This window comes from Halichoerus grypus, chromosome 14, assembly GCF_964656455.1.
Source record: "Halichoerus grypus chromosome 14, mHalGry1.hap1.1, whole genome shotgun sequence".
NCBI lineage: Eukaryota > Metazoa > Chordata > Mammalia > Carnivora > Phocidae > Halichoerus > Halichoerus grypus.
The window spans coordinates 52,658,836-52,677,464 of record NC_135725.1 but is presented as its reverse complement, the minus strand read 5'-3'; the positions used below and the strand labels follow the sequence as shown (position 1 = coordinate 52,677,464).

The window sequence follows — 18,629 nt, the reverse complement described above, 5'->3', positions numbered from 1 at the left end:
AGAAAGGTTAGGAGATACTTGGATCCATTTTAATTCTATTTCTTCTACTGCTAAAATTTATAGTTACTATCTTCTGAGAAAGAATCCTAAATTATCTTCTTTAAATTTAGTTTCTGCTTTATCCCTGTTTCCTACGTCCCAGTCACATTTATGTAGCTCATACGATCTATTTCAAACGGATTTTGTGGCATATGAACCTAGTAACTAAACCTTTGGGGTTGAAGCCAATCGTTCTACTTGGTACTTAGGTAAAGATACATCGTTCTTTATTACTAGGATTAGGTTCTAGCAACATTCCCCATTGGACTTGTACATCCTGTGCCTGGTTATTTCCATGGATTTTCCACCATTGGCTTTGGGAGCTTGTCCTTTCTGCTAAAATCCTTGGTACTTTCTGTTCCAGGAGTTTTAGAGTTACTTTGCCTTTGTGTGTGGGAAGCCTTGAAGAATGCAATATTATGATTTGTTGATTTCAGAATTACATGCATTGGTTAGGCACCAGAGGGTGCTTCCTGATATGTTGGCAAACACTTGATGAATCTCTGTTGCTGTCCCCTTAGCTCCTTCAAAAGCCATCCCTAAGAGAGCACTCTCTTTCTCCCTGTAGTGAAAGTATGGCGACAGGGAAAGGGCAGCTTCACGATTTAAGTCTCCAAGATCAAAATGACAGCTGATTTGCTACGATATTTACCTATGTCATGTAACAAAAACTGGGTCTCGGGGCCATAAAAGTCTAGATTTGCAAGGTTTAACCAAGTCAGCTATGGTTTAAATCAACAATGACAGGTTTTCAAACCTGAAATTGGTTCATCTGTTTTGGGAGCAGTAAATGTGGCTGTATTGCTCAAAAAAAAAAAAAAAAAGATAATGAAAACTGCTTGTGTTAGCTTTGCCTATAATAAAATGTTTGCAGCAAATATATATATCTATATCTATATATATGTATATATTATATATAGAAGATTAAGAGGTTTGTAAAAGGTTTATTTTTCTAAAACAGGCCTGGAGCTGATGTTCCTCTTTCAAAATATGGGAATCTGATCAAGACACACTTGCATGTGCCTCAGATGGCCCGTCTCAGTTGGCCAAGGTCTTTAATGCCACTTTTCCCTCCCCTCCCCCCCATCTCCCTGGAGAAGATCTGGAATGGGAAGGAGGAAGAGAGCGGGGACTATGCAGTCCCCAGAGACAGCCCACAGAGCGGAAAGCTTTGTATCCCCCACTTTCCCGCCTCCTTTCCTGAGACCACAATTGAAATGCTCCCTCATTCTCCAGCTCTGCCCTCCTCGGCAGTGTCATCTCCCTGCGGCTGTCACACCTCATCAATGAATGCTCTCTCCACGGATAAGTCTGCTTTCACTGGTACTCAGAAATTTTAGGGTAACTGTTAAACTGGAAATTGCTTATAAAAAAAAAAGCTCCAGCCTATCTCCCATAACACTTTAAAAGTTAAGACTTAACCATTCACATAATCACAAGCTGACAGCACTCTGCAGGTGGAGCGATTCTGATTTTTTTTCTCTCTTCTAGAAGCAGGTGGGTTGATATAATGCCAGCCCTAAATAGAAGCTTTATTTATAGCCTTAGCAGAATGAGAAAAGAGCTGGCATAATCAAGACGGTACTGCATATTTTAAGGAAGGCTTTACCTTTAATATGCAAGTAGCCATTAGAAGACAACAAAAATGCAAATTTCCATTCCATTAAAATTGGTTAACTGTATTACTAAAGTTCTAAAGATAACTGTCTATGCTGAAAATGGGTCAAAAATTTGGTGTACAGGACCAAAAAAAAAAAAAAAAAAAATCCAGAAATTTGATTGCCATGTTAACTTTCTTCATTTTGGTGCACACCTCCTATTCTAAATTGCTTTAATATCTTTAATCTCCACTACAATATAATCAGTACAGTCTATAATATCACATAATAATGATTAAGCAGGAGATTAACTCAAACTTGCAAAAAAAAAAAAAAACTTTCACGCTATTTATAAAAACTATATGTGTTTAGCAAGGCCTGACTCATATACAAACATATGTGATAGCAAGAGATGGGAACTGAGTCACAAACTTTATTTAGAGGCTGTTTGGAAGAAAACATACTCTTTTCCTCCCTAGTTATAAAATCAGGTGTATTACACACATGGGTTGCTTGATATGCAAGTCAATTGTCTTACGTTTTTTCCATACAGTTTGGAATGCCCAAATCATAATTTAAAAGCTATTGTTTATATATACATATATAAATATGTGGGAGAGGGTGGTTTGATTTTTTTAAGTGTTTAAAATATAACTGTTTTAAAGACTGATATGCTTGAGCAGGAGGGAACAAGAGAAAAAAAAAACAATGTGTGTCTGTGCTCTTCTTTGATTTTTTATCAAAATCTTATTCTGGGAACATCCCATGATTGGAAGTTAACTAACAATCTACAGAACTTATTTTTGTTTTGTTTTTAGATGCCTGATTGTTTTTGTTCTCAAAAAATTAGTGATGACAAAAGTATCTCAGTTTAGGTTTGTGTCTCATTGACTATTACTGATTCACTGTTGTGGGCATGTTTTTTTAACATGTAAAACCAGGTTAACTTATTTTATTAATATGTAAAATAAGTTAAGAAAACATGTTTTATTTACATATGTAAAGGGCTTAAGCATCTGACATCTCAGTTAAATCCACTGGGGTATTATTAAGAAATGAAATGTAATAAAAGGCGATTGGAGTCCTACATCAGAAGATACTTCCTTACTGAGAGAGGCAAGGTTCTATGAGCCTTAGGAACATGAAATTGCTTACATATCTTTAGCACTGTTACTAGATTGAATAATCTAATAATCTTCAGTCAGGGAAGAAGCCGATCCAGTGAAATCTGATTCTAATGCCAGAGTAGGCGGAGACCACTCAGAGCAGAAATCAGAAACCAAGCTATTAGGTTCTTTCTACACAAAATTACCAAGGGGCCATAGTTTGATCTGCTGGATATGCAAATCTAGGTAATATTAACCCACTATAAAGATAATCTATTTTAGTGAAGATAAATCCTGTATCACTTGAAAAATTACCCAAATTCATTTGACTTGGTTACATGAGCAAGTAATGGGCATGACTTCAGGCATGAAGAGTTCAGCCAGCCATACACATAACATCTAGTTTTTCTCAGTTACTTTTCACTCAGCTGACTATCAGTGATTCAAGACATCCTCTAAGAGAGGAAGGCACAACAAATTTTAAGAAAGATTGCTCGTCTTCAGGCAAATGGGTAACAAGGGGAAGAGAAGGCTGTCCAGCGTTAGAGTGAAAGAATTAAAAATGTAGAAACTGCATTTGTGCACTCTTTCTGCTGAACATGAAGGTGCTCTCTCTTCACTTTTGATCCTGAAGGGAATGGGCTTCAGGGAGCCGTGCTCAGGGAGCTATGATCCCATGATACCATCTTCCTGCCCTGTGGCTTGTTAGATGCCTTCCAGGGAAGAAGGAGGCACCAAGCCGATAGGAAGTCTTGATATAGGACAAGAAAGCCCGGGATTCACCTCTACGCAGCAGCAAACACTCGAACTCTGAGCCTGCTGGCTTCTTTAATTGCAAAATGAAGAGCTTGCCACCAGAGAGGGACTTCCTTCTCCCTGAAGATTCTCTAGTAATGCCAGAGCTGCTTGGGTAAGAGTCCATCTCTATGTGACTTTCATTTTATACTACTGAACTCACATGACTAAAATAGATGATCCATGAAGGGAGTTTCAAATGTGTTGAGTATACCCCTCTGCAGACAAATACATCACAAGTCGGCCTGGCCAGTAAACATACTGATCAGGGAGATGGTTCTAGTACTTCAGGACTTGTTTTTAACACTGGGAAGAAGGTAACATCACTAAGTCAGATTTTTTAATGAAAGCTAAATGTACTTTTAACTCAGCCTATCTTCGGGCTCTACTTAAAAAAGAGACTCTGGCCACGTCCTGCTTCGTAAATTTGGAAGCCCATCATACTTTGTTTCTGGGGTTCCCCCCCCCTTATTTTCTTCAGTTTTGAGCATACTGCGCCAGTGGGCTGTTAAATATTTTCAGTTCCTACCTACTCCTCTTAAGGCAGATAAGTTTATTATAGAACCTGATATTCTTTTCTTAATTACCTCACTGTCAGAACTAAAACCTAGGACATGAAGATTTGTTTATGTGGCATGAAGCCAAGTTAAGGAGGAAACCTCAGTGGAATTTCTAGAGGGAAATTCACCTAGAAATTCTGCCGGTGACTGGTGGAAAACACTGGCTTCTAGGGTTTGTCACTACAGCACTTCTCATCAACCCTTATAAACAACAAAATGCAAAAATTATAACCTTCTATAAAAAAATGTGGACTGAGAAGGAAATCCGCTGGTATAGCTATATAGGCATTGTTTCATTCAATAATACTCTGAACCAGGTAAGTCAGAATGTTGGGACATGTCAATAAATCTAAGTAGTATGTGTATTTTACTGCCAGATACATACACCTATAACTAAGAACCATCTAGAGAAATAACAGGCAGATGGAAAACATGTATCATATCTGAGGATTCTCACTGTTCTACTTGGCCTCTAATCAGGAAAGCTAAGAACAGAACTCAATCACTAAGGAGTCAGGGTCTGAGAGATGAAAATCCAAGCAGCGTCTCCATAAAAAACCAAACTACTCTTCTATAGGTTACATCTTTGCTTGGAAGACCCAAATCTTATATGTGATTGCAAAAGTGACATCTATATTGAATATAGTGACTAATTTTGTTCATTGTCACAGTCAGAAATAAATATATTTACCAGACTCCCCTCCTCCATTTCTGAGGCAGAGGTAGCATTTATATGAGCCTTTTCTAATTGCAGCCTCCACTGGTCATATTCTTCCTAAGCACAGAAGCTCAAGCATGCTAGCACCATAGTACAGAGGCAATTCACTGCATTTAATCTATTCCTTTAGCCCTGGGCTATTAGCTGGATGTACAAAAGACTAATAGATTACATCTGTTATATACATTCAGGGCTCTCATGAAAGTTAAACACTTCCTTAAACACAGATCCATACCATGACATCCAGAGTTTCTTAAGCCTCAATGTGTATCAAACATCCTCCTGGAAATGAATCCACGGAGCCCAGAACAAATGTGTGATGCCAAGTGACTACCCAATCAGCTCCACCATCTTGATTTATATGAGCTCTTCTATCTTAGCAACACCCGCAGGGTCGGTTACCTCTGCTTTAGTGGTCTCAAGATCCTTCCATGGCACTGAATCTGAAATCTGCTGATATTAATGCAGGGCTGGTTTCAATACATGGAAGCTCTTTATAATCCTGAGTCTTCTGGAGTAAAAAAAGAAAAAAAGAGTTTGCAGAAACAAAGTAACTGGTTAGTCAAGAGAAGAGTAGTTCATTGTTTTAGTTCAATGTATTTTAAGAATAGCATTTGATAGGAACTGGATAGCACAAGCTTTTCAAATGAATGGCAATGAGAAATTAGGTATATACAAGATAATTTCACTTCAAAGGAAAATGGATCGTGTTTATGTATGTATCACTGCCTCTAATATTGGTCTTCGTAGTTCAGGTTCCAAACCAATAAGTACACAAATTCTTTATTAAAAATTACCTTAAATGTCTGTATATTTATATCCTCTTAAATGCTGCCAGTATTAGCTCAAATACATGCCCACAGGAAATTCAGGAATCTGCTTAATTCTTTCCTTTTTATCCTTTATTAGAAATTGCAAATCAGATTTCTCCAGCTTCTGTTTTAAAATATGTAGAAATTTTAATTTTCCATTTATCCAAGCACAATCTCCTTTCATTCATTCATTCATTCATCCATCCATCTATCCATCCATTTAATCAGGCAACATCTACTGAGTATTCATTATGCTAGTAACTTAATAGCACATTGATGAATAAAGTCATTATCAAATTGTGGTCCAAACTTTATTCCTGCATTTCTCCACTTTAACTTCTTTGATGTCCAAGGTGATCACAACTTATTTCTCATTCTATCATCCAAATCATGTGGTTTAGAGATGGGCCTTAGTGTCCAACTAGCCAGGTACTAATCTGGCTTTAAGGACCTACCTGCTTTAATGATCCATTCTCAGGGAGTCAGAATAGTTAAGTACTAAAAAAACAAGGATCTGGGGTAAGAGTCCCCAGGGCTCTGTCACTGGATTCACATTTCTTTATGAACAAGCTACTTAACATCTCTGCATCCCCATCTCTCAAAAGGACCATAACACTACCTACCTCACAAGGGTGCTGTGAGGCTTACCATGAAAGCATGAGGGAATGGTACGTAGAATTGGGGGCCTATTACAAAGGTGCTACAGGATTTAGAGTTGGTTGGATAAAGTTATTGAGTATGAGCCCCTCTCCCCCGGGAGTCCCAGGTCTGCCAGGTTATATCAACTCCCTTTACAACTAGAATCTAAAATGGCATTGACCATCAATTGGCTTGGTTGATCTTTAATACAACCTCTACAAGATTTATCACAAACCCCACTCTCTTTGAGAGATGTTGCCTTGGGAAAATTTTAACATGTTAACAAAGGATAATAAAATGATTCACTTCCAGGTGCTGGGGGTGGGGGAACAGTTATTATTTCAATATGATTCAAGAGTTTGAATGGATATATTCAAGGGGATGCATTTTATTGGAGAAATTTATTGCCTAGGGCTTTCTGTTGTTTTAGTCTGACTCCCCAGCTTTCTGTACCATTGTTTAAACATACATCTCCTTTTCCCTTTCAGTGGAAGGGAAGCTATAATCCTCGTTTCATGATGATTCTTTTAATGAAGTCTGTTTTGCTCAAAGGACAAATTCTTTTCAACAACTATTGTAATTATTTTCTTAGAGGGCCATTTTTAATTGCCATATTGTTTAGCTAAGCCCTATTGTCCTGGTGTCCTTCATAACTGTCAGTTGCTTTAAAATAAAGGGGTGGGGGGGAGCTGATAAGCACATTGTTGTAATTTATTTGTATGTTTGAATTGTCTTATCAGAAAACAAGGTTATGAATTTCATCTGTTGAGACACAAAAATAAAATAATTTCCTAAAAAAATTGTATTTGGTTTTTGAATATTCTAAAGTAACATTTATTCTTCATCTTTTAATGTTTCATTAATAGTGTTTTGTTACTAATCATATTATAATGAAGCTTAGCCTTCTATATTCATCAGTATCGCTCAATTCTTTTTTTATATATAGTTGGGAAAGAATCAAATAAAATTGTTCAAGATTTAGAATTGAAAGAAATCAAGAAGAGCCCACTCTCAGGGATCTGCAATTCAAGGCTGACCGTGGAATTACCCAAGACAAACAGGTATGAAGAAAGAGCTTTCAAGCTATATAGTAATATCACCTCTTTTTTTTTCCCAGTGCAAAATGTTACTCCAAGTAATGGAAAATGACCAGGAGATATTATTTTTATCAGTCAGGAAACTTTAAAAAATGAGGTGAAAATAACTGAGCTTGATTTTTAAAAAAAATCTCTGGGCCAAGATTCTGCCATAATAATTTAGAGTAACTCTGCCCCCTCTGACCCGCCCCGCCCCCGCCCCCCCACCCCACCCCACCCCAGGCAAAATCCAAAAACCACATTGGTATCTGAGCTTGGGTTGCCACAACAAAATACCATAGATTGGGCGGTTTAAACAACAAATTTCTTTCTCACAGTTCTGGAAGCTGGGAAGTCCAAGATCAAGGTGTTGGCAGGGTCAGTATGGTAGAGCTCTCTCCCTGGGTTGCAACGGCTACTTTCTCACTGTGTCCTCGTGTAACCTGCCTTTCCTTGGTGCATGAACATGGAGAGAGGGAGATAGCTTCTTCTCTCCCTCTTTTCATAAGGCCCACCAATCCTATCAGATTAGGGCCCCACCCTTGTGACCTCAATGAACCTTAATTTCCTCCTGGAAGTCCTACCTCCAAATACAAACACATTGTGGGTTAGGGCTTCAACATATGAATTTGGGGAGGGGGGGGCGACACAAATCAGTCCACAGAAATTGGTTTCTGCACACATATCAAAATGCTACATCGCCCTTCTTGATCATGAGCATGAGAGATGGTATATAATATTAGGAAGGCAAATTAGGAAAGTTGATACAAACAAGCCAAGATGCATTGAAAAAGGATTTCAACAACTAGCAAAGATTCCTCTCCTTGTTTCACTTCCTTTACTACTCACTCTTCGACTCTTCAAGACTCTGGCCTAGTTGTTATTTTCTGCAATTACGTATGATGTTTCATTCTGCGGCACCCAAGTTTTTAAAGAGCTTCTGTGTCTTCTGATTTCTCACAACACCCCCAGAGTTCTATTACCATTTGTCAAAAACCTTAACCTCTTAAATTTCTTTCTTATTCAATACCATTAGTTAACTTCTTTCTGGAATACCCACTCCTTGTCTGATGCTCCTTTCAAACCCTTCAAGTTCTATTTTGACTGTGACCCCCTCTCCATCTACTAGAAAAAGCCTTATATAGATTTCATGTCGAGTAAAAAGACAGGACAATATTCTCCTCGTGATCCAAAATTTACTCAAACTCCGGGTCACCTGTACCAATTTCCGGATAAGATTGGCTGACCCATGGGAGCCAAGTTATGGGCTATTTGCTTGTTCTCCATGGTTATTTTAGTGTGGAAAAGGTAATCGAAGTGCTCTTGTCTGAACAAGCAGAACAGCACTTGCTGTGACCATTTGCTTAACCTGAAGAGTCCTGGTGAATAAAATGTAGAAACGCCAACTGTGTGTTTGAAGAAGAGAAGTTCCCAAACTAAAAGCTGCTCAGATGCCCACTTGTCCTCCCGTGGCTGTGTCTGTTGGGTTTGCAGATATTAAGAAGCAAGGTGCCAGGCTCAGGGTGATAAGCCAACATCTGTCCAATATACTCATGCTCGCTGATGCTCCCAGTGAACCAAAACGCTGTGTCCAAGGCCAGGCTGCATGGACTTTGTCCCCTACTGGAATAAAAAATTTCCAGAAATCGGAAAGATGTCAGGGGAAAAGAGTAAAATCCTCCTGTGAAACAATTTTACTTTCTCAAAGATTAGACTTGTGCTTACTAGGCTAGACACCCTCACAGGAAACACAGTGCCCTTTGCCTCTTGTGAGCACTAAAGGGGTCAAGGCCGTGGTGGTTTCTTAGCCCCTCCCATTCTATTTGTGTTCATCTAACCATTAGTTAGCGAGCCTCCTCAAACGTCACTCTTTCAAAGGTCCAGCACGAGACATAGGACACCAAGGTAATTCACAAGGGGTCATTTGGTTTTTCCTAATTATAAAGTAATATATACTTGCTCACTGTAGAAAAGTGGGAAAATAAAGAGGTTGGAGAAAAATCTTATATTCCCATCTTTCAAAAGCACGGCTATTATCATAGTATCATTCCTTTTGATCTTTTCCCAAGTGATGAGCTAGGTTTGAAAATAGCAATTTAACATGTTTCATTGCTACCACCATAACTCCCTTCTGCTCCTCCACCTCCTTCCTTCTCTTCTTCCTGCTACTTCTCTCCATTATGTATTTCAGGGCCTCTTGTGATGTGGCAACAGAACAGCTCCCAAAGCAGAAACAACCTGCCTATTTGCTCAGTCAGGACCTCAGGAAAGGGTTCTGAGAAAATCCTCAGTAGTGATCATGATGGGAGCTGAATCTTCAAAGGTTCATTTTCTTAAAGAAAGTTACTCCCAGCCCAGTCTATACGATCCTCTGAGAAATTTGCAGAGCCAAAAACGAGAGGCAATACTGGATATCAATTACACCCACCTGGTGCCCACCACCTACCTGGAACATGACAAAAATAAGCTCATACATCCTCCCCAAAGTCCTAGAGGCCGGACCTCTCTTTCTTGTTTCATAGGATTTTCACCTGATGCCAATTCCAAAATCCATCTTCTTTCTGCTCTGCCATGCTGCCCCCAACCCTGAAATTCTCTTAAGTAGAACAAAATTTTAGTCATTTCACAAGGAGCCCTCTGATGATCGTTGTGGCCGTACACATGACATTCAGCTTCCCCAACTCTCTTTGCTTTCAACTGAGATTTGTTTCCTTTCACTGCTGCACCCCTCACCCCCTGCAGCCACCCTGGATTGGATCCCTTTTTCATTCCCCTGATGTTCTTTGCAACAACATCCATCCAGGTGAACTCTCTTCCTACTAATGCGGATCTAACGAGAGATGCTCTGAAAGTGCTATTGTAATTTGGAATTAATTGCAATGATAGTACAGATGCGGCTGGAAATTCTTTGCTGCCTGCTTCTAAAAGCTTGACTGTCTTAACGGGCAAAGGATCATTTTGGTTCCTCTGAAGTTACCATCCCGCGTTAGTGATCACAGCCACCACAGGGAAAAATATTGTTGCTCCTCACCTTCAAACATCTTCTGCCCTCATGTTAATAAAGCCTCTTTTGGGAAGTTGGTTATGTAACCCAAAGAAAAGAAAAGAATAGAAAAGGAAAAAGAAATAAAAAGTAAGTTGTGCCACCCACTGGTGGAGGAAACCCATCTGCTTTTTATAGGAAATCATCTTTGTCTGTTCTACAGAACTTCAATTTTTTTAATGGAAGGAAGATATATCTTAGGGTAAATGAAATACTGAGGCGTGCTGGCCTCATTTGGGAACACTGGGTGTTGTGTAAGGCTGGAAACTTCTGCTAATTGGGGAAGGAGAGAGAGGTTAATGATGCAGATGGACACTTTGTGGCAACTCTGACCCACACGTCACAACCATCTCCCCCAGGAGGATGAAAACCATCTTTCAAGTACCAGGAAGGATCATTAACAGTGAGTGGTTGCCTACTAGTGTTGAATGAAGCAAGGTAAGCCTGCCGCTGGAAATTCATCTCATTCAGGGACAGATAAGCAGAATGACAGAGGGATTCCAACACAGAAACCTTAATATATTATTTAGGTTTCCAATTAAACACCTGCATGTTAACCAGGGACAAGGCCGACTGCCCGCGTGTGCTTCTGCAATCTTTGCAATGCAACCCGGACTATTTGCTGTCAGAGTTATTGCATGCATAGTATTCTTCGCAAAGTCCTTATATCGTCACATGTTCAGAGAAGGGACTCCACCCTCTTGAACGCTTTCAGTGAGATGAGGAACAAGGAAGCTGCTATCTGGTCTCTTGGTAAATCATTCACTCAGGTAGTTACTGAGAACCTACTCTCTGGCAGCTATGACAGGAGTCTCTGCATTACAGGCGGCCCCTGGAAAAGGAGATAACCGGTCAGGGCCTGTTCTGGAGCTACCAGTCTGTCTGGGAGTCTTTCAGCAGGCTGGCTTTTAGTCCTGCCTTTGTCCACCTTGTCAGGTGGAAAACAACGTGTATCAGCTCTTCATGGGAAGCTGGGCCAGTGACCCAGGGAGGGGACGACCTCAGCAAAAACTGCTACAGGCCACAGGTTCAAGTTCACTTTCAAGGAGCTGCTTTCCTGGGCAAAAAAAAAAGGCTCCTGAGACTGGACTATCCCAAAATGAAAAGCCCTGGGATCAGGCTAATGCACACACTTCCCATTTTAGAAATATCTTTAAGAAAAAAAATAAATAAAGTGATATGTGAAAGTCTCTTCTCTGTCCCAGGGAAATTCTTACAAAGGTGGTGAAGGACTGTTGGAAGTCAGCAGCCCCATGGTAGAGAGATAGCCTGCTAGGGAGTTTGGCATACAGTAGGTGCTCAGTAAATGCATGTCACATAAATGGGTACATAGCCCAAAAAGACAGGACACATCATGCAGAAGCATATTCACAGACAAGGAGTAGGAGCTTACCTGCATGAAGCTTTTTAACAAATCATTCACTTCTTATGGGGGTTATAGGTGTGTATTTTTAATTACACAAATAACAAATGCCCATTTTAGGACCATTAAAAAACAGACAATAGAAAACTTAAAATTTCCAGTAACTCAAACTGAGATAATCCACTATTAACATTTATGTGGTTAAATCAACATAAGCCTAAACCAATTTTTCTATATAGTACATATGGATTTTTAATGGGCGTCTCTTGTTTTATATACTTCTTTTTCACTTAGCATTTAAATTTTACCTTTACTTTTTTTTAAGATTTTATTTATTGGGGCACCTGGGTGGCTCAGTTGGTTGGGTGACTGCCTTTGGCTCAGGTCATGATGCTGGAGTCCCAGGATCCAGTCCCGCATCCGGCTCGCTGCTCAGCAGGGAGTCTGCTTCTCCCTCTAACCCTCCCCCCCTCGTGTGCTCTCTCTCTCTCTCTCGTTCTTAAAGATTTTATTTATTTATTTGAGAACGAGAGAGAGAGAGAGCATGACCAGAGGGGGGAGGCAGAGGGAGAGGGAGAAGCAGACTCCCCACCCAGCAGGGAGCCCCATGTGGAGCTCCATCCCAGGACCCTGAGATCATGACCTGAGCCAAGGAAGACATTTAACCGACTGAGCCACCCAGGTGCTTCACTTAGCATTTTATTGTGACTCTCTTCCCATCATAAATGGCTGCACACTGTCTAATTTTACTATAATTCATCAGCAGGTATAAATACCTGTTGTAGGGTATTTAGGTCACTTCCAATTTTTTTCCTATTACAAATGACTGTATTAGAGGTTTTTGGAGATAAGTATTTACTCATGTTCATTATTTCTTTATGCTAATTTATCTGGAGTAGAATCACTGAGCCAAAAATTAATGCAACTTTCTGAGGTTTTTGATAGGCACTGATACCAGAGAGGGGCTGATTTAGGGTTTGAACAGTAAGGTAGAAGAGGACTCTTTTCCCTGAAACCTCATGAAATGCTCCAGGTTTTGATGAAAGCATCTATAACAAAGATTGTCACTCTGTCCTTTTCTATCAAATACACTTAGATTCCACCCGACCCTACATCGTTGTACAATACTACCAGACTCTTTGTTTACAATATTTTTTATTGTCCTGTGTAATTTCCTCTCAAGTTTTTGCATTAGGAGGCATGCCCAATAGTTTCTTTCAAGTGTAGTGTGGTAACTGGTTAAATCCAAATACCAGTATTCATTTGACTGTAGGCAAGAAGATTCACTCATTCATTTATTCAGTAATCACATAGTAAATAATTTTAATGTACCAGGCACTCTTCAGACTGGTGCTATAAAAACCCTGAACCAGACAGATAAAACCTCTAACCACAAGGAGCTTGAATGTGTTCTAACTCAGGTAGTCAGAGAAGTCCCTTCTGAGGAGACACGTGGGTGAATGGACTGATCAAACTGTGCTTACGTCTGAGGTAAGTGACTGTCGGAGAAAAGGAAGAGCATGTGCAAAGGTCATGATCAGTAAATGAGTTGGACATGCTCCGAGAACAAAGAAATGCCAGTATGATGAGAGCAAAGTAGAAAAGACAGGGTAAAAAATTGAGATTGCAGAAGGGGCCAAATCAAGTAGGGCCTGGTAGACCATTTAGAGGACTTCGAATTTTCTTTTAAATGATGGGAAGCATTTGAAGGTTTTACAAAGGGGTGCAACATGATCCAGCTTACATTTTCCAAATCTCATTTGGACCACTGAGTGGAGAATAAGTTGCAGGCCAATAGTGAGAGGAGGTAGACAAGTTGAACAGCTCTTGTGATGGTATCGGCAACCGGGGAATTTCAAGCTCCTGAATCCTGTTTTGGAAGGAAGCAAGAAACTAAGAAGTGATATGAATATTCATACTCAAAAGCAGAATCCAATCATCTATTGCCTGGCACAGCAACTCAAATGAAAAGCCTTGGGATGCCTGGTCATCTCTGTATTACCACTTCTACTTCTCCCAGATTGGTTTCCACGTGAAGATGTCCACAGAGCAACTTCTGAGGATCGCTAATGCACAAGAACCCTGCAAGCACAGATGACACACCCTCCAGCAGTGTGAAGCCCCAACCTTCACAAAAAGCCTACATCAATGTAGCCTCCTAAAGAAGTCAAATAACCAGGTGGGACTACCAGAAAATTCTGAGCTGCTCTTTCCCCCGACCCTCGGCCTGTCTCACTAATGACCAAGCTGAGCTCTGGAGTAAGACCTGAATTGAAAGCAAAGTATTACAAATATGAGTCTAGTTACTGAGCTATTTATAATCGAACGCCTATTAGGAAATATTAACAAAGAGCTAAATTAAAAACTTGTTTCCATTTCTAGAAACCTGCTCACTGAATATTATTTAAGCTTTTGATGGAGTAAAAGTGGGATTAACTTAATCATCTTAAGGATCATTGGATTTTTGAAGTACGTCAAAACAGGACTCAGTACTTTTCATTTAAAATCACACACAAAATTAAAAGGACTTCTGAATCCACAAGGACATACACTCAGTGCAAGTCATGGGAAAACCACAGTGTCTTGTTCTCTGTATGTACATCTTTTTAAGTTTCTCCTTTTAATTCCCTCTGACATGAATGTGTAATGCTGAGAATCTATGCTAATGAAGAATGTGTCCACAAGATGTATAATGCATGCCTTTTAATTAGTTCTGCTGCTATAATTGATTAACATTGTGTGTGTGCAGTACTATTACAAAGAACGAGCAGTGAAACACTGTATGCATCTAGTCCCTGTGAGGAAAAAAAAAAAAAAAGCACTGAACACCGCCATTGCAGAACATCTGCACCGCCAAAGCGATCGTCCGAACTCCTATTGAAAGTCTGGTGGGAGGCGCTTGAAGCAGCCTGGCAAGAAGCAGCAGAAATAAAAGACAAAATGAAAGGGTGAAAGGCCCAGAGGAATGAATATGGGAAACGTTAAAGGGGGAGGGAAAGAGATCAAGATGAATATGAAGAGTCTGAAAACAGCCCTAACTCCATAAGGCATCTGGGGCAGATGGAGGAGATAGAAGTCAAAGCAGAGAAAGGAGAGAATACAAATGGTGGGCACATCTGTGTGTATAGACAGCTGCATGCATTCAGGGACGCACGTGCGGGGACAGGCATGTATGTAATCGTATGTAGGATAACAACGGCAGAAACCAACTGTGGGAATGCAAGGCTCCAGCACCAGCACAGAGCCTGCTGATTCAGTGACTTCACCCCAGGGCCCGACCCCCTGAGGGAGCACCCCTAGCAATCATGTACTTCCCCTCCCCTGCCCAACGTGAGCGCAAGGACCCCTGGCCCCCCAGCCTCTCACAGAGTGTGTACTATGTATGAACCCTGTGCTCAGTGCCTGGGAGACATGCTCAAGAAGGCAAATCTCCTTACCTCGAGTTGCTTACAGTCCAGTGGGGGAGAGTATAAGCACACAGGGAGTTAGGATGCTAGGACCGGAGAACAGGAGCACAGATTAAATACACACAGCTGACACAAGGCTTGGGCAATTCTAGGAAGGATTTCTGGCCTAAGATTTTTTAAGATTTTATTTATCTGAGAGAGCAAGGTGGGGGGGGGGTTGGATTTGAGAGAACGAGTCAGGAGAGGGGCAGAGGGAGAAGCAGACTCCCTGCAGAGCATGGGACCTGGATCATGACCTGAGCCAAAGGCAAACGCTTAACCAACAGAGTCACCCAGGCGCCCTGGCCTCGGAGATTTCGATCCCAAGACAGTCATATGAAAAGGGGGTAGCAAAAAGGATGTTCCAGGCTAAGGGACCATTCTGGGCAAAGAACATGAGAAACAAACGGTTGGGCTTTTAAAGATATGTGAGTATCCAAGAGAATGGGGAGGGAGGCAGCTGGCTGGGAGATGCCAAGTGGCAAGGTCGTCGGGCACAAGCCAGATCCTGAAGACCTCTCTTGGGGGGAGCTGGTTTAAGCAAAGTTTAGCAAGTTTACTCCAAGATTTTCACAGACCAGGGGTGCCTGGTTGGCTCAGTCGTTCAGCGTCTGCCTTCGGCTCAGGTCATGATCCCAGGGTCCTGGGATCGAGCCCCGCATCGGGCTCCCTGCTCCACGGGAAGCCTGCTTTTCCCTCTCCCACTCCCCCTTGTGTTCCCTCTCTCGCTGTGTCTCTCTCTGTCAAATAAATAAATAAAATCTTTAAAAAAAAAAAAAAAAGATATTCACAGACCATGCAGCACACTCAAGTACATTGTGAATTTCCCAGTGAGAGAGATAGTAGGCAGAACTCCTTAAGGTTTTCCCCCCATTTTTTTAAGCACAATATGTATTCACATCTTAAGTATTCAACATAAGACCTGCTAGACACAGTCTGAGAATCACAAACCTAGACACACATTTGAACTTAGCTCTGGATCCTCCGTAACCTACCCCTCAGCCTACCTGTTCAGATGCCTGACAGTCCTGTTTCCTTTTTTACTTTTAGGATCATCTCACTCTTCCATCCTCTCTAACAGCAATTTCAAAACTCCTCTCAAATCTCCCATCCTCTCCCCATTTGTCTTCACTCTTAGCAGATAACCTCCACTTGAAGAAATTAGAAGCCACCAAATGGGAACTCCTCGGTTTCCCGATACCAAACTCCCATCACTCCCACATCTAAGGCACCTGTCTTGTCACAATAGAGGAGCTGTCCAGCCCCTCCTTATTTAAATCCCATCCTTCCATGGTTTCAAATTACACTATCAAATGCCCTTTCTCACAAATGTCTCCCGTTAAGACAACACCACTATCCAGTAACCCACATCCACCCCCATCGGCAACTAATCTCCTTCTTCCTCTTCCTCCTCACAGAATTCCTCAAATAAATTGTTGCAATCTCTTTGTCTCTATTTCCTCACGTCCCACTCTTTCTTCCACCTGCATCTATCCAGCAAAACAGCTCTTGCTGAGGATCACCAGTGCCCCCCGATGCTAAATCCAAGGGACATTTTTCAGTACGCATCTTCCTTTACTTCTCTCGCTGGCATTTCACACTGTTGACCACACCCATCACTTAAAACACTTCTGTCCCTTGGCCTCCACGACAGAAGTCTCTCCAACTTGTCTATGATCTCTTTATCAGCCTCCTTTCCAGGTTTATCCTCCTCCATTTCACTATCAAGTCTTCAAGCCTCAAAGGTCCCAAACTTAGCCCTTTGGTCCTCTCTCTATTCTCCGTCTTTGGATAACTGTGTCTATTTTCATGTTGTCAATTATATTCTAAAAATCCCATGAATTCCAGAGAATTCTTGAACTTCAGAGTATTCCAGAGAACACTCATCCCAGTCTTTGTTGCCACCAATTTCATTTACAATGTGCTCTCCCTTCCATAGTAACAATGAACATTTTATAGAGCAAATTTGATGATTTCAAACCTTTTCCCCTTCTGTGTGCACATGCGCATACACCAAGAACATTTTTTTATCGCTCCCTATCATTCTTAGGATAAATGCCAAAAATATGTAACATGATTTTTAAGACTCTGAATGCTCTGGCCCTTGCCTCTATCTCATTTCTTACTTCTCTTTTGTTCAATCTCTGTGCTTCACTCTATTATCCACTTAGAGATTTCTCAAATACACCCTTTCTCTCACCACAAGTTTTTTGCATATTCTATTCCCTCTGCCTAAAACACTCTTGCCCCTTCCTCCCTTCATCTGGCAAATGTCTTCCCATGGCTTAACTCTCAGTTGTAAATTTTTATTTTTTTTTTAAATTTTATTTTATTTTATTATGTTATATTAGTCACCATACAGTACATTAGTTTTTGATGTAGTGTTCCATGATTCATTGTTTTCATATAACACCCAGTGCTCCATGCAGTACGTGCCCTCTTTAATACCCATCACCAGGCTAACCCATCCCCCCCATACCCTCCCCTCTAGAACCCTCAGTTTTTTTTTTTAATTTTTTTATTGTTATGTTAATCCCCATACATTACATCATTAGTTTTAGATTTAGTGTTCCATGATTCATTGTTTGTGCATAACACCCAGTGCTCCATGCAGAACGTGCCCTCCTCAATACCCATCACCAGGCTAACCCATCCTCCCAACCCCCTCCCCTCTAGAACCCTCAGTTTGTTTTTCAGAGTCCATCGTCTCTCATGGTTCTTCTCCCCCTCCGATTTCCCCCCCTTCATTCTTCCCCTCCTGCTACATTCTTCTTCTTCTTTTTTTCTTTCTTAACATATATTGCATTATTTGTTTCAGAGGTACAGATCTGAGATTCAACAGTCTTGCACAATTCACAGCGCTTACCAGAACACATACCCTCCCCAGTGTCCATCACCCAGTCACCCCATCCCTCCCACCCCACCCCCCACTCCAGCAACCCTCAGTTTGTTTCCTGAGATTAAGAATTCCTCATATCAGAGAGGTCATATGATACATGTCTTTCTCTGTTTGACTTATTTCGCTCAGCATAATACCCTCCAGTTCCATCCACGTCATTGCAAATGGCAAGATCTTATTCCTTTTGATGGCTGCATAATATTCCATTGTATATATATACCACATCTTCTTTATCCATTCATCTGTTGATGGACATCTTGACTCTTTCCACAGTTTGGCTATTGTGGACATTGCTGCTATAAACATCGGGGTGCACGTAGCCTTTCGGGTCCCTACTTTTGTATCTTTGGGGTAAATACCCAGTAGTGCAATTGCTGGATCATATGGTAGCTCTATTTTCAACTTTTTGAGGAACCTCCATACTGTTTTCCAGAGTGGCTGCACCAGCTTGCATTCCCACCAACAGTGTAGGAGGGTAGAACCCTCAGTTTGTTTCTCAGAGTCCATAGTCTCTCATGGTTCATCTCCCCCTTCG

At 40.9% G+C, this 18,629-nt stretch overlaps 1 long non-coding RNA gene across 2 annotated transcripts in view; it reads right to left on the bottom strand.

Moving 5' to 3' along the window:
* The window catches only part of LOC118544547 (uncharacterized), a 353,084-nt gene that overhangs the window by 26,574 nt on the left and 307,881 nt on the right, over positions 1-18,629 (bottom strand). For both annotated transcript variants that reach the window (XR_013443713.1, XR_013443712.1), the window contains one exon: positions 5,219-5,327. This is a non-coding gene — a long non-coding RNA (uncharacterized LOC118544547). The remainder of the gene's footprint in view (positions 1-5,218; positions 5,328-18,629) is intronic.